At 34.6% G+C, this 14,696-nt stretch overlaps 1 protein-coding gene across 1 annotated transcript in view; it reads right to left on the bottom strand.

Moving 5' to 3' along the window:
- LOC112047582 (uncharacterized) overlaps positions 1-7,285 on the bottom strand; it is a 36,295-nt gene extending 29,010 nt beyond the window's left edge. Inside the window, exon 1 of the mRNA XM_024084721.2 lies at positions 6,928-7,285. The gene's annotated coding sequence lies outside the window, so the exon portion shown is untranslated. The remainder of the gene's footprint in view (positions 1-6,927) is intronic.
- Between the last annotated feature and the right edge of the window lie 7,411 nt (positions 7,286-14,696).

Here is a 14,696-nt window from a genome sequence, read left to right as displayed (position 1 = left end):
CGGACGACGCTTTGTTCTCACGACGTCGCCGAATGTGCTAATTAGACATTTTGATGACTTTGCCGCGTCCAATCCAATTTGACGCGCATAATTAGCGCCAAGCTTGATGGCCTTAAGGCGTTTTTACACTTAACGCTTTTTTGATTGTGTATTGCTGTAGGCTCCTTAATGGGACCGAGCAGCATTACCTGGGGCTTGTGCAAGTACAAGATGTCTACCGGTGTCGAATTTGAAAGCTGAAGAGTGTATTAAAGCGGGAAGTCTCTCTAATGGCTTATATCCAACTTTGATCTATTGCGTTATGTTTTGTTGAACATATCAATTATCAATACTTAATAAAGGTGGTCCGTCTGAATTAGAAAATTATTGGCTGTAACCAAACATTACCTGACAGAGCTACACACTATCCTGCGTACCCTATTGTATGGTCTATGCAATTATTTTTATTTAAGTCTTTAAGCAAAAGCTCAGCTATTATTGGTGACGGAAATAAAAGCACAGTTTATTATTACGTTATACTCGTGCTATTAATTAAATAATATTCCAATTAATCATAATCGCATTCATGAACGCAATGTTTATCTTATACATATGTTTATCATGCAAATATATTATAAACTTAATCGTTTATGCATTAAGGATATTAATGTCAAACTTATAACGCATTTTTTTCAAACATATTAATTATTTTTTATGTAACTTTCCTGTCTAACTAACTAATCTTAACGTCCTCTTATATTTTATATATCCTGAAAATTATAGCAGTGCGAGAATTAATATCGTAAGTTATTAAAAATAAATCTTAACCGTACTAATCGCAAATACTGTATCGTATAGGTGTGTTATAGTGAACAAGACAGTCAAAAGAATTTAATTGAACCTAAGAAAGAAGAAAGAAAAAGTTTATTAAAGAAAAATAAATTGAAACGGTACAACACACATCACAACACAATGTCATTTATACTATTGTAGTGTCTGATGTCTCAACTACTCGATCATGTCAAATCCAAAACTTGACTAGTTAAAGCTTTAGAACACTACTGGTTATGTATATGTATTTTTATAATTCTCTAAGGAATCTTGAATTTCGATTTGGTCCTACAACCATATTAGTTTATTGAATCTCTAACTATAAAAGCTTAAAATGTCCCAAGTTTTTCTTCAGTCATACGAGTATGGTTGACAGTTTTCATTTTTAGTTTCCGGATGATAAGTACGCAGTAATTTGAATCAACCCAATCTATCTACATTGGTTCAGCTATTAGTTACGATAGTAAAACTTGTCCCACATTACCGGTATTTGGGACGAATACCATTAAGGGGGCGTGAATAGCTTATAAATCTTCTTAAAAAGGTACGTCATTATATTTCTTTATGTGGAGAAAGGCAAATAGGTGGTTACATGCGTGGAAATTGACATGAATTTGTTTACACGATTATTAGAAAAAGTTATAGCTTACCTCAAGCAAATTATAGATATAAAGAAAGGAGAAACCGAGTCTAAATATAAACTCGGGCCCAAAATGTTTAAACGATATTCCAAAGCTAAAAATTGGCCATAAATTAGAACATTTAAGAAGATTTCATGAGGCAAATTTTCACAAAAATCAACGTTGGCTAAATCGGCTAAATTACTTGTTAAAAGTGCATTTGCGCAACTTGATCGGATTTGTTTGACATCAAATTGACTGCATTATATATGTCAAACTGACAGTTTTTCTAATTTGACATTGATTTGAAACATTTTCTCAAAATCTCTAGGAAGACTGTCAGTATGAATTTACTGTGAAACGTATCAGATGACATAACGACGTTCACATTCAAAGACAGCGTGCATTTTCAAAGACAGCTGACATCCAACGTCAATCAGTGAAATACGCATTTGTAAAGCTTAGGATTAGTATGAAAATAATGAAATCAGCTTATTTTCCCTTTGACCAATATTATTTAGCCTAAGATTCAAATGGAGTAATCTAGCAAAATAATACAAGATTATTAGTAATATCTGTATCGTTCTGAAGAGTGGGCAAAATTTCGGCCTTGTACTTTCTCTGTCTTAAATTAATAGTTTATTGGACAAATGAAGACGTTAAAGTACTCATACTATAAAGTTAAACCAAGAATGAAAAGCAGATCACATGTACAAATTAAGTGGAAAACCTTCGCTTATATCAGAGCAATACTTTGTAGTGCATGCAAAGAATACGTCTTACAATGCGCTGCATTGTTGGTTGGATTCTAAAATAATATATTTGATAAGGTAAGTACGACAGTATTATAACGATTAGGGATTAAATCTAGTAACTAACGGCATTTAGTACAATTGATTATAATTGAACCCATCAGGTTAATGTATTTTCTACAACATAAAACAACTTTCGCATCTATCTATTCATTTTTAAACGTCTATACGTAATACGTATTAAAATACCTGTAAATTGCAACTAAATAAGAAATGATACAATGTACAGTCTAGAAGCAACAAGGAACAGTATACGAAGTTACAGTAAAAGTTAGAGAGTCGTTCAATAATTCATTTTAGAAAAGATTGAATTTCAATAGAAATGTTCACGATGACATATCAATTGCATAAAGAGATTAAGAAGCAGATATGTTTCAATAAAGTGAAAACAGTGAAACTGCAATTTATCTAACACGTGACGTAACACGTGCTCACTGACTCTTTCACTGACTATTTTCATAAATTTAAAGTTTCTCATACATTAGAGTTCAACGCGCTTCTTGCTCTCCTAAGCAATAACAACAATTCAGTTGTAGTTATCGTAAGTATACGAATAATATAGTCATTCATGTCGTTAGTTTTTTGATATGCAGTCAACAATTTGACTCTAAAGTGTTTTTCAGATAGCATGGGTACGGTGACTGTCGCCTGTATGATGTTCATTATACGAATTATCATGAATCGCGGCAAACTTTCAAGAGTGAAACGAACGGTTACCCGCACCACCCTACATGAAACGAACTGTAGCTCGCGATGCCCTGAACTCACACGATACGTAATCTAACATAAAAAGTACGTGAGTATTTTTCAGGCTCCAATTTTGCCATAGGATGATATAAATAGATAAATAGATCGATGGTATAGTTACGTCACTGCAATTGAAGGAAAGGTAAAATTGAAATAATTAAAACAGTAACGTTCTCTGATGTGACAGAAGGATCGAGATAGAAACCACTTCGCAACAGTATTACGCAAATACGCCGTATGTACCAATCTCGTAACAAGTGAGGTATCAATACAATGGGAAAGCCATGCGGTTCTCAGGCGCGGTGGCGCGGTGGCGAATCGATGAACCAGTTCACATGCTACGCGCCTAATCGCTCTTACACAACCACCACAATAGCGTAGAGTATCGCACCACAATGACTTAGGATCTCTATAGAAATCCATTACAAAACTTTATTAGACTCCATACAGACTATGAAGTTTTGGTTGATGTGTTGAGTGTAGTTTTTTGTAACAAGACAACCGCAGTCCTACCAATGGAATCATAAGCTTCGTCGTTATCAACCCATATTCGGCTCACTGCTGAGCTCGAGACTTCTCTCAGAATGAGAGGGGGTTAGGCCAATAGTCCACCACGCTGGCCCAATGCGGATTGGCAGACTTCACACACGCAGACAAGATCACTAAATATTTTTAATACCAGAGATGATTAGACGTATTTGGATAGACTTTCATTTTCACATAAGAACTAAAAGGTAATTGGTGATTTGTAAATTGCATATCAGCAGATTTACGTCCACTGACGGACACAGGTCTATTGTAAAGACTTCCAATCGTCCTGAGTCGCCTGTGTCCAGCATGTGATCGCTATTCCAACACCTTGGGTCCCTAACGTACATCATCTCTTCGAATAATTTTTGTCTACCCTAAACGCATTTTAGCTTGTATACCAAAAGATATATTTGTTCGGTCTAGATAATGCCAACAAGTATTTCTAATACTGCAGGAACTTTTTTCATTTAAAATAATAATTTAAAATTTTACGTTGTTATTTGCATTAGGGCAAACGTAAGGTACATTTTAACTTTATACCATGATGATAAAAGATATAAAATTGTGATCTTGTGTGCAGATGAAAGCGGAGTCGGCTGCTTCCGAGAGTCTTTATCTTTCAATAGACTGCGCAAGTGCGACTTTTCCTATTGTTGTTCTTTATTACTATAGTAAGTATGTATTATATTGTTTCCATAATTTCCGTTTCATGCCAGACCTAGATACAAATAGTTATTTTAAAATGCAGTAACATATTCAGAAATTATATTCATAGTAATTTAATACAAAACAAGATTTGCGAACACCAATAAATAAACAATCAAAATATACAAAGTATACTCTAAGTTATAAAACACACAGTTTATTATTGCTTGGCAGCAGCTTCTTGGAAATACGTGACTATACTTTTGTTTTTTTTCAAAAACGTATTTTGTAAATGTAGGTTGATCGTTTGATCATTTGTGGTCACTATCTCGTAATAGATATTACGTATTCAGTTTTTATTTTTTCTTTTTCAATATGATGGCATATTATTTAAAGCTATCGTTTTAATTTTGTAATTTTCGTTATAATTCTTCGTGAGTTTGTCTTTACTTTCTTTTGAACTCGATACATAATTATATATTGCTTAGAATGATTATAAATTGATAGTAGTTAATTTTTTTTCACCAGCCAAATGCTGAGTTTTGTTAATTGTTAATAATAATCGTATAACATCATTTCCTGAGGCAGACTCGATTTAAACATCTGCATACATTACCCTAATCCCGCCTCCCTGAAGAATAAACCGTATCACTATATCAAATCAAAATACAACGAATATATGAAAATTGTATTACTTTTAAGGTCCTCTTATTACTGGTCGATCATTCTAAATATGATTCATCATTTTTAGTAGTCACTTTCCACTATGGTGTTCAATGGAAATTATATGCTTGATCATTCAATTTGATAAATAAGAGAGACTTTGTAGAGTGTGAAATTAAATGGCAAACTGAAAGCCAATAGAATTTTTTAAATGAGTGTTGTAAAGACAAATATTAACAGAATATAACCAGGCTAAGGAAAGTTTTCGGAGACTCCACTTTTTTGGAACTTACTACATGACTGCAGTAACAAATCGATTGGCATTCGTACCATGTTAATTAATTATAACAAAAATAATATTTGGGATTGTCAAGATATGTATTTATTTAATTTTAAATTTTCACGACAATTATTAATTACTTACATTATTAAAATAATATAATAAAATAAAAATAAATTATTAATTACTTACATAATTGATTGTGATAAATGATAAATGAAGTTTTTAAAATCGGCTGATACTGACTCTACTGTACCTCGCAGCTCCTGGTCTAAGTTACTACTCTGCTTTTCTGATTAGAATCTCCCTTCATACCGGTGATAAAGTCTTAACAAACCGTCAAACATTACATTCAAAAGTGCTTGTAAACTAAGCCTACTAGAAAATATAATTAAAGGAATTTAAGTTTCATAAATATTTATAGATAAAGAGTAGATATTAAATTTATTACAATACCTGAAGTTAAAAATCTATTTGTCTGTTGAGCCATGTCTGAACACCTCATTAACTCACTACGTGGTAAATAATGTCAATTTCTCATGATAAAGTGATATACGTACCAGGTTTTTAGTGATAGCTTCATGCATATTTTTCTTTCAAATCAACAAGAAAAAGTATAATCAATCAATCAATAAATTTAATTTAATTTACAAGAATAGTTTCCTATACAATCAATATATATCTGAATGCAATTAAATAGAATTTTTTCCGGCATTTACGTAGCCATTCATTACCCGATTGAATTATAATTGACGAGGAAACTCCGTTTGACGCCGAGTGCGTGCGCATTGCACTGGCCAACGACCTAAAAAACTTGTACGTTTATTTGTTTACTGACTGTATTTAAAGAGTTATATTAATTATATTGTTAATTTATAAGTTTGATTAAGCTTATGGTTTATGGCAGTTTACAGTAGTAGTAGTAGTAGTAGTAGTATAATATCGAAGAAATAAGAGTGCATGTTTATGCATGCAGTAGCAATCTCTTAGCATCATCATTATCAACCCATGTTCGGCTCACTGTTGGGCTCGAGTCTCCTCTAAGAAGGGTTAGGCCAATAGTCCACCACGCAGGTTCAGTGCGGATTGGCAGATTTCACACACGCAGAGAATTAAGAAACTTTTTCGGTATGCAGGTTTCCTCACGGTGTTTTTTCTTCACCGTTTGATACACGTGAGTTTTTTTTTAAATGCACACAACTGAAAAGTTGCATGTGCATGCCACAGACCTGATTCAAACCCACACCCTCCGGAATCGGAGGCAGAGGTCATATCTACTGGGCTATCACGGTATACTATTAGGTACAAATATTATTACCTACTCTAATATCTCTTAACAATCTATCTGTACTCATAGGTAGGTTGTAGGTTTATGAAAGCTTTAGTCCTAATTGGCTGAGATTTTAATGAACATTAGCTGATATGTACTTTAGAGCTATGTGCGCCTGGGACCTTCGAAACCTTCATTTCAAGTGACACAATATTATCACCAGAAAACGTAAAAGCTCTATTAGAATAAAACATATTTTGATTATATCGAGTTAACTTTGTAGGGCATAAAGTTCAAAGAAGTTCCTTAAGTTATTTTTCTTATTAAAGATAATGTATAAGTTAACTCTTCTAAATTAAATTATTATTCATTGTTCTTAACAAACTTCAGCAGATTAACGCCCGCTTCTACTCAATGAGCTTTTAAATTTTATAGTTGAAGTGGAAATCCAAAAGAAAGTAACATAACAGTTTGCTCATACAAAACAGTTAGGCAAATGGTTAAAATTCACACATCGCAGCGATTACACAACACAGTGACAACACTCACCGCTCAACGTCCCGTCAACGTCACGTAGAAAGTGAAAATGTTCAGCGCAGGCGCATGCTCCGCGCGCTTTCCTCACACACACTGGCCAAATACTAAAATAAAACCTCTTTGTCCAATCAAATTATTAATCTTTTAAATTAAAAAAATATATCAAAAAGACTAGAACCGTTTCTTAAAAAAAAAATGAACGCACGATTCTTGAACGAACTCGAATTTGAATTTAGAACGAAGTTCTTTCACCAAAAAGTTTATAGTCTTTTAGGGTTCTTTTCGATTGTTTATTGAGATGTAGTTTTTTAACACTTTTGTAGTTGTTTTTTTTTGTAGTTTCGTGTAGTGTAGTGCTAGCGGCGCGTCAGGTGCGACTGGTGGCAGAGAGAGCGCGGCCGACCGTCGTTGTGTAAGCGCCCACTCGCCGGAAAGAAGGGAGGACGGTGGAAATTACACTCTTTTTCATTTTTATAAGTCATTGTGGAATTATTTAATCGTCTCAAACAACCCATATTGGAACTCGTAATTGAATTAAACTGCCTCGTTGCCAGTGGTTAGCGTATATCTATGGCTTCAAATTTTGCAGACTTGGGTTCGAGCTCTGAATCAGTCTAATGGCTTTTTATTTTTTAAAGAAAATTTCAGTAAAATGTCTCAGCTCCGGAGTTGGAAACTTATTGGTACTGAGCCTCTGTACCTCGGTTTCAGTCATTTTCCTTAACATCGTTACTGAGTCGATCATTATCACCCTAACCCGCATTTGAGCACCGTGGTGGGTTAAAGTTCCAACTCCTTGTAGGAAAGTTGGGATATAAGATGCTGTGCGTATTGGGTGTAGGAGTGGGCGGGTATGTCCTACAAGTAGAGAACTTCGTCTCTATGGTTATACATAGTAAAATCCGAAAGATTCACAGAAAATCTTGGTTTTTCAGTTATAAAAAATTAAAAACTATTTACGAATATATTACGTCAAAATAAAAAGAATATTACGTAGGCCTCATTGGAATCACGAGAATATTTCCTTTTTTGTCTTGATACGAATATCCTTAATAATCTTTTCCGTTCCATCATTTTAAAGTGTCAGTGCCGTACGAACAAAATGTGCATAATATGCTTTTTCAGCAGAATTTTGTGAAACAATGCGACGTGCCCATTCCTGTGTCACCACTTGCCATCAGATGAGATCTGCGGGTAAGATAGCGCCCAAACGCAGACCTGTCGAAAACAAACAAGTTGCAAGGACGTTCGTGTGCTTTCACTCTGTGTTTATACACAATGTTAGACAAGGTATAGGTATACGGATGAATTGTAACCACTGCCTGTACTAGAGATGGGAGACTAGATTCGTATAGACACACTAATTCATTATTTATTAATTATCAGCCTATTTTAAGATAACATAATAATAAGAAGCCGTGATAGCCCAGTATGACTTCTGCCTTTGATTTGGAAGGCAAAGAATTTGGTCCAGAGCAGGCACCTCTAACTTTTCAGCTATATGCGTTTTAAGAAATTAAATATCACGTGCTTCAAACGGAGAAGGAAAATCATCGTGAGGAAACCGGCTGAGAACCGACCTGAGTTTTTTTTGTGTGAAGTCTGCCAATCCGCATTGGGCCAGCGTGGTGGACTTTCAGCTTAGCCCCTCTGTCTGAGAGGAGACTCGTGCTCAACATATGGGTTGTTAATGATTATGATGATGATGATGATGATTAGCCTATTATAACGGCCCACGAATTGGTAATTTGGGTGGGTCTAAGCAACATGTCCTATTTTTATTAAAAGGGAAGCTTGGGCTTGTTAAAATACGGTGTTAATGATGAATAATGAACATACTGGTTTTATCAAAGGTATAATCCGAAGACAACGCGGGTGAAGCATGTATCTAATACATGTTTCACAGCTGTATCATGTTTAGTATGCGGGAGTACAGTCGCTTTACAATGCATTCCATAGAAGCCTACAAGGCTCTTTTGCGCAATACTGGCAATACAAAGCTTTTTGCTATTGGCGCAAATACCCAGTTAAATTTTCTGCATACCCAGTTACTTTACACTGCATTTTAATTGTATAATTGCAATTTAAATATTGAAAATAAAAATCAAAATTCTTAGTTTTAGTTTACAAGCAGTTTTGAAACGTCAAAGATAACAAATTGTAATTTTTATTTAACTTATTATATTACGTGTAGTTAACGTATAACAATTTTAGCAGATGTAGTGTGTTTCATATCAGAACTTAACTGGGAAATTACGACCTTCTTGCTTTAGTCTTTACTTATTTTTGCTATGTTCTATAAAGTATGATTGGAATACTAGAGGCTTAGCAAATGCAAATTCAAAATCATTTATTCCAAGACTTAGAGTTGGACTATATGTAAAGATTTTAACCACAGGTTCTGAGAAGAACCAGTAAAGCTCATAAGTTTTTACAAAAAAATAAACAAACAAAGAAGTAAAACCTGACTACATTTTTTAAAAAAAATTACCAATACGTGTAATTTATGTTGACTTAGTTTTGAAGTCGGTTGACTAGCGAACTACTAGACTTATAGTCTGCCCGGTCAGTCTATCGGAAGGCAAAAAGTAGTCTCCACGGGGGTTCATAAATTAGTAATAAACTAATGGAGGCTGCAGAATTTTTAATGAGCTTAGTTTCGCAACACTAACTTTCAACTTCCGGCGGCTCTTTCTGTCGATACTGCTATGATATTTATCATTAAAAGCTCATATTTAATTCAGAATTAAAAAATAAAGACGGCGTTATTGCAAGAATATGATAGTGCTAACTTAAATTTCTTCTTACTAAACCCCATGGCTATATCAGCCCAGTATCTAATAAATGAGCTTCTTCATCAGCGAGTGAGATGGCTATATATTATTATTCCCATATACCCGCGGATATTATGCTTTATTTTCATAATCTTCCTTCATTTCAGGATAATATATGTAGTAATATTCAACTTAAGCTGATCACTTATTCTATCACCTATTAATATACAAAACAATAAATGAATAAATAAGATATTTATTAATATTATCGCATCGAGAAGTAAAAGTGGCCCATAGTTCATAGTTACGGCTACGGTTCTCTCTGGGACATGGTCTGTAGCCATTTGATACGTCGATTCTCTTTCTACAAACGCTAACGCTTCGAAAACTAACAAAATGTATGGGAATAACAGAGCCGATCGACAAATTGATGTCTATAATAAATGGCATTCCCATAAATTTTATAATTTTCGTAGCGTTAACGTTTGTAGATAGAGAATCGACCTACCACATGGCTACAGGCCATGTTTGCATAATATTTGCTTGTCATCGGCCGCCGATCGTTCGTCAGCCGATTGCACCGGCAGCCGGCCGAATCCAGTTCCTGTGAGCTCTTGAATGGTACACTTACGTATAAATGTGTTATGCAATACGTTTGCGTTTCATATTTATACATTCCTTGACAGACTCAACGGCCTTCATGTATTGAAAAATAAATTATTGCCAATTCCGTTTTTGTGGTTGAAAAATAAAATGATTAATAACAAAACAAGTATAGTAAAAAATGTGATACCACTCATTGTTGTATTTTTAAAATACTTAGTTATAATTGACGGACTAAACAAATGGCTCAGCTGCCCCTGCATTCTGTAAAGTTATAGCGATGTGACATCGCTCATTGCTATGGCAACTTCGTTTTTTTTGACATTTTATTTCGAGCATCCTATAGAAATATAGCTGAACTTCTAATATAAATTGTTATAGGCATATACATCGACGAGTATAAAAAAGCTAAATTGCACCTCAGATGATAAGTGAACAACTGTTGGTTGTAAATAGAATAACATACTGCAATCCGCATGGTTATCCAGCAAGTTGTTATAGTACAACTCTGTGATCTTGAGGCCTAGATGTTAAGCCTATACGAGTATTGTGCCTGTAATTGCACAGGCAACCGAGCTCTTCAGGCTGGAATAATTAAGCAATGCGGTAGGACTTTCCCGGATGAATCCAGTCACACAAAGCTCTACTACTTATGTATGTGATTCTTATTTATCATAATTAAAAACATTGTTTTAAACTACGTTTTTATATCCCGCTTACTCTGGAACTCCGTAATATCTGGAACTCCGTAATATATTTTTTTGTGTTTTGTTTTCTTAAACATAATGGATGGTTTAAGAACAATATTTTGTAACAGATTTACCTACATTTATTTATTATTATTTATTATTATTATCGTTATAAAAAGATTTAAACTGCGTTTTTTTCAAACTCTACTGTTTTGGTCAGTCTTTTGGTTTAATTGATAAGAGAGAGTATCTGTATGTAGGCCTTACAGGGCATCATTGTCATGTGTAACTTATTTAATTAATAATGTGGCAATTATGTCATTTAGTTGTGAGTAAAGCCTTAAATTGAAATTTAATTTTAATGCAACTTTAAACCATTAAATGGGTTAACTACTCCACCAAATGGCTTGTAACTATTAGGTAAGTACATATATGAATTAATATTCTGCGAACTTCAGACCGCAAACCTGTTCAAAATACAGTCTAGTTTTCAATTAACGTACGTTGTTTTGATCTGAGTGAATGGTCAATCTAAAACGATGAATGATGAATGTATTCACACACCATTCATCTTCTTTCAACATCAAACAGAATCACCAATGAAATGTAAATTAAAATGTTTAGACACTTGACTTATCATCGCTTTGCTAATGTGGCATCAAAAATGAAAGCAAAAGTTATCTAATGAAGAAAATATAGATTTGTTTATGACTTCGAAAAAATGTTTTATTTATTTTTTTGAGGTATCTTTTGAAAAATATTGCTTTAAATAGCATCGATTTATATTATTTATCGATACAATGGGAAAGCTTCCAATTATTCAAATTGGCACGGGGAAATGCTAATCAGATAAATATATTTAACACCAATGTCTAGACCCAATTTAAAAACATACACCGTTTATCTAGGATAAATATAATTTAAGAATGTAAATTGGTATTTAAAATTATTAAATATTAAATAATAAGAATATGATCTCAAAAAAATAAATATTCAATGCAAAAGTGTTAGGACTATATTGTCATAGTACTGTAGTAGTACCAACCACAACATTGTTGGAACCTGCTGGGATATGTAACAAAGATAGATAATGATCTTTCTTACATATCCCAGCAGGTTCCACTTTATAACATCAGCTTCTCAGCAGTCTAATAGCTGATACCCGTCTTAAAGTTATCCGAATATTTTCGAGCTGTCTTCGAGACAACGACATCGACAGTCGGACAAGTAGCCACTAGACCCTTTATAGGTCCAAACCAGGCTAAGATTTTATTCCGCAACTATTTAGACACTGGCACCCGTTCCGGGCTTCCTTCTTAAACTATAACTCGATTGGGAGAGAGCATACGTCCGGACGCCATGCCTGGAACGCGATAGTCTCGCACAAAAGCAGCTAAGGATACGACAGGTTGTAACGCTGTAAATTGAGTGGCTAGACCAGTTATCAGTAAAAGCTATTAATCATAGTAATTATTCCGCTCTTTTGTAATTACGCACCTGCTCAGAAAGGGATGAATCACGCGCAATCACATGATATGTAATTACAGTGCCGGCCGGAAGTGTCCACGTCCGTCAGGGCGACCTCGTTATTAGATGAAGTTGGCTATGGTTTCCACCAACAAGCATAATGCAATACATTTTTCATGACCTCAATAAAGTAAAGCGGTACTTCACAGCAAAAAAACAGCTTCTGTCCTTATTATGAAGCTCAGGTTCGATCGTATACGGAGTACTATTCCCAGTTATGAGATGATTCTGCATAATATCAGCTTACTGCATTCGGCAAGGCTCATAGGCTATGGAAGAAGCAATAACAAACTTTAAAATTTCACTGGTAGAGGCATCGCCAAAACGTTGCTTGTCTATCGGTATTCTTCTAAATATATTTCGGAGAGTGCGCTCAGGAACTATTTGATATTTTTCACCTTCGCCGTTCCACCAGGGAGCTGCTAGACATCGCAGAGACCGCTACGTCGATTTCCCTTGGACACGAACTATCGGTTTAGGTCCTCTTTTCTCGTACGCACTGCAAAGATCTGAAATACTTTTCCAGCCTCAGATCTGATAGGTGATAGATGATAGGCTGTATCATCGCTTACATCAAGTTTTATTGCATTCAAACGCTTGCTTATATCATTAGAAAAATCATGATACTGGGCAAAATCACTGATTGAAGAGGAGTAAGAAGCAGAAGGAACCAAGATGTCATAGCTATGAAAATAAAAGGGGATCGCATAAAGGTAGTCAGAGAAGTTTTCCGCCTAGAAAAAACTTAATTTTAGTATCAGTAGCGCTAAAAAATGAATGATTAGGATTTTTTTTTCAATATAAGAGAACGTGGGCATGATTTGTATAGTTATTAGGATAAGTTAGCTTAAGTTCCTTATTGTATTCTTTCTCAATAAAAAAAATAAAAAAAAAGAGAACGTCGTGAACATCGCAGTTCATAACTGCTGTTTATGTGAGTGTTAACCTTTACTTAACTCGTTAGTATAGATGATTGACAACATGATGTATAGACAGCGTTGTGTCGGTTGAACAAAAGAACTTGCGTAGCATTTTTATTATTCTGTACTACTTACAGATAATAAAAATGCTACATACTAAGTCTTTTATAACAAGGACATGTTATAAAAGAAGTGTGTCCCGCATTTTCATGTATTATTTTGAAGAAATCAATTGCAAATGCGAAAGTAAGTCTGTTTGTCTGTTACTTTTCACGGCTGAACCTCTGAAATAAATTGGGTGAATTAGTGCAGAACATAGGCTACTTTTTATCCCGGAAAAATCTATGGTTCTAGCGGGATTAGTGAAAAACGTTATTGCATGCGAACCAAGCTTCAGGCGCTGCTAGTGTTAGAGTAATAGGGATGATGACAGTTTTTTATACTGTATATAAATTAAGAGTATACTAATAGTAAAGCAATTTTGTAAAAGTAACAGGGTATCTGCGAACATTACTTTCGGAGCTACAGGGATTTAAAGGATCAGATTTGCAGCGCTGCCGCGGATCCCTGAAAAACGCCCCATACAAAATGGTACGAACAAATGACGTCGTAGGCAAATTAATGATCGTTAGATTTGTATGGGCGTTTAAACAAAATTACTAATATCTTTGTTATTTCTGCGTTTATGTTTATAGTTCATATATTAAAAATGTCACATTTAATGGAAGGTAACTAAAACTGTATAAATTTTCAACTAATTACGATAAAAGATTTTAATATATTTTGAAATTTTATAATCTTATTTATTTTGCAAATATCCAGTCAATCTTTGCTTTTTATGTATAAATTAGTTATGATTGACCTTATTTACCCGAATTTATTATTAACATCAATATATTCAAACCTAGTCATCATACCCATTCTATCTAGTCCTCTATTGTTTTTCTTTCAATAGTATAAATTAGCAAGTATTGTGCAATAGATAGAAATTTACCATTACAAAACAAGTTCAGTGCCATGCTCTGCGGAGCAAGCCTGCAGCAGACGGCAGAGCACGTCACTCAGCGGCCAATGAGCTCGCCAAATAGGGAAACTGGAACTGTACTGCTCTATCGCTGCTATGAGCTGCACGGAAACATGCTGAGTTGGCCATTGGCCGTTGGGGTACTTAAACATTCATCATTATCAACCCATATTCGGCTCACTGCTGAGCTTGAGTCAGAGTCTTGAGCTCAGAATGAGAGGGGTTAGGCCAATAGTCCACCACA

The sequence above is a fragment of the Bicyclus anynana genome, chromosome 16 (genome assembly GCF_947172395.1).
Source record: "Bicyclus anynana chromosome 16, ilBicAnyn1.1, whole genome shotgun sequence".
In the NCBI taxonomy this organism is placed as follows: Eukaryota; Metazoa; Arthropoda; class Insecta; order Lepidoptera; family Nymphalidae; genus Bicyclus; species Bicyclus anynana.
Note: the sequence above shows the minus strand (reverse complement) of the source record. Positions and strands in the feature narration are given on the sequence as shown.